Genomic DNA, 3,012 nt, shown 5'->3' on the forward strand with positions numbered 1-3,012 from the left:
GTTCGCGATGCACGGCCAAAGTTCTCGGTGGATCTTTTTCAAATTTGGACACCGTATTCAGTTACACCCCGGACACAACCTCATCGATGAGATATTTCAACACGTGCTCTCAGCGCGCAGCGCTGTGCGCGCTGAACCGATTTTGTTGTTGTTGTTGTCGGGATCCACTACCAGTAACTCTTCCTTATCTTCTCCAGTGTTTTCAGCCGCGATTATCTCCCTTCCTCCGTGTGGCGTCAATCCATATTCCCGTTACTAGGTTACTATTTTTAGAAGGTCACTGCACGTTACTATTTTTAGAAGGTCTCCAGTGTTTTGCGCAAAGCCGGGTCCCAGGCGCAGCCTGGTATTCGGCTCTACTTCTTCCCGGCGAAGCCGGTACCCGGCGAAGCGGGTAACCATCTCGTACTATATATACATTTAAGAACGCCACAGTTATGAACAGTGACCAGAAAGACTTATGTTCAATTAAGATTACTGCGAAAGCAGAGCTTTACTATCGCTATGACACCTGAAACGTGATTAGTAACCAACATTTCGCAGCACCAGTGGAAAGGACGGGCAGTTAGAGGAATGATATTTTGTCAAAAGAGTTATTGTTTTTATTGTGTTATTTATTGTTCTTATGGATATTCATCTTAAAGAGTGTGATATACTTGAACAAAGTGTGCCTTTGTGTATGGGGGGGGGGGGAGAGAGAGAGAGAGAGAGAGAGAGAGAGAGAGAGAGAGAGAGAGAAAGAGAGAGAGAGAGAAAGAGAGAGAGAGTGAGTGAGTGAGAGAGAGAGAGAGTGTGTGTGTGAGAGAGAGAGAGAGAGAGAGAGAGAGAGAGAGAGAGAGAGAGAGAGAGAGAGAGAGAGAGAGAGAGAGAGAGAGAGAGATGCATCTGCTTGCTTGAGTGCGTGCGTACGTGCGCGTGTGTGTGCAGACATAATCGCTGAGTAGGACTGTTGTGACTGGAATTAAACCGCAGGATACTTTTGGAAAATGATTTTCTTTTAACAACTGAATATGCCTTGTGTGTCTTGGTGTGTGCACGCGCAATGCACCTACCCTACAATGTTCCACCATAATGTGTGTGCTAGCAGGGTACCTGAACTTACATGCTTAGCCCACAAAAATAAAAGTAAGCCTACATGTAGCGCAAACATCGACAAACAGGCAAAGAACCCGAAAACAATTACACACAGTTCTGGCTTACAGATCAGTTTATTGTAACACTTTATTGGCACCACTTTAATACAAGACACAGGTAAGCACTTTCTTTACAAGACATGGAAATAAGTTATATAAAATATATCATACATGAATCAATATCGACCGGCAAAATCTTGACTCACACCCATTGACACGTAATTAATGCCCAATTCTGCTGAGCCGTAATATCTAATACACTCAGTGAGCACAACAAAATGAATGGTCGGGCCCAATGAAAGGCAGCTTTTAGGCACAGAGTCATCCACTCATGACCAGATCAAGGATGCTTTCGAAGGAATACTCTTCCTCCGAAACATGGTGTACAATCGTGGGAGAGTAGCTAGGCCTGGTCAACTGTTGCTGCAGGAGAAATCTCCATGACCTCACCCTCTGTTGAATTTTAGGCAAGACATTCCCTGCAGAGAACGAGAGTGAGATCTGTTGGCTCCAGGAAGGACCAGCGGAGGGACTTGGCTTTGGATGGACGGAAGACTGGCTGCTATCTTGAGCGCTGGTCTTGCTCTTCTCAGATGTCGTCTGAAAATACGAGAAAAACAGACGCTGTAATGAATCGTTCATTTGATATGTGATATTAAATGTAGTAAAATATAGCAATCAGGATATTTTATAATTAAGACAATGCGAAATAAGAGTTAGACGTTGCATGCACATTGACTCTCAGTGGATATTAAAAATATGGGTCGAAGGTATAACGGATCATGAAACATTCGAGCTTCCGTGACCATCATGCAATGAAAGGGATTAAAAATCTTCGTAAATGCCAGCGATTTCACTGCGATACGTACACCATTATACTGCATTCCTTTCATTGCACAGACAAGGCTGCGGACTGGACAGTGTGTGTATCTGTGTTGTGTACCTGTGTGCGCGCGTGTGTGTGTGTGTTTGTGTGAGTATGAATGTGTGTGTGTGTGTGTGTGTATGGGTGTGTGTGTATCTGTGTGTGTGTGTGTGTGTGTGTGTGTGACGGTGTGTGTGTGTGTGTGCGTGTGTATATTTGTGTTTGTGTGTGTGTGTTTGTGGATTTACCACAATATGCGGACCAAATAGGACCAAATGGGGTCGTCCGTCGCTATATCGCAGCAATTTGCGGACATCGGCCAAAAAATGCGACTATTTGCGGACGTCCCCAAATAGGCGGTCTTTGGTCCGCAAATTGCTGCAATATAATGACGGACGTCCGCAAATTGCTGCACCCCACTAAAAATTAATTTGCAAGTTGTCCTCATATTGCTGCGATATAGGTGTGGACAACGAGCCCTGTTTCACACAAATTTCAGATCCATTGTGATATCCATTTTCAGATCATACACAGATTTTACACATTTGCAGAGCATCTTTGTATTTAGTGCCAACTGCTGCCAGCGATGTTATGTCGTTTTTAAACTGCTGTAAAATATTAACCAGATATAGCACGTCAAAAACAAAAGCAGATTTGCGGAGGAAACTTTATGGCTGTTCGATTAGTGCATAGTTTGTAGTTGCTGTATCATTTTTACCTCCTCATAAAGTGTGTGATACGGGGTAAGGATGAAGTGACTGTTGATTGCATGCAAACACGCTACAAACATCGTAAAAATGCATTGTTTTGTTCGAGGTTAAGATAGTCGTTGACGAATTGCATCCCTCTTTATGATCTACCAACGTGTTAGATAATCACATAAGTAAACAAGGTGTCGTTAACTGCAACGTGTGTGTACTACATGTACATACATGAACTAGATTGGTTTTTTTGTGTATATTACCACCGTTATTCTCAACAGAGCCAGTAAAGAACTTTGTTTGTTAGTTTGTT

This window comes from Littorina saxatilis, linkage group LG6 (assembly GCF_037325665.1).
Source record: "Littorina saxatilis isolate snail1 linkage group LG6, US_GU_Lsax_2.0, whole genome shotgun sequence".
In the NCBI taxonomy this organism is placed as follows: domain Eukaryota; kingdom Metazoa; phylum Mollusca; class Gastropoda; order Littorinimorpha; family Littorinidae; genus Littorina; species Littorina saxatilis.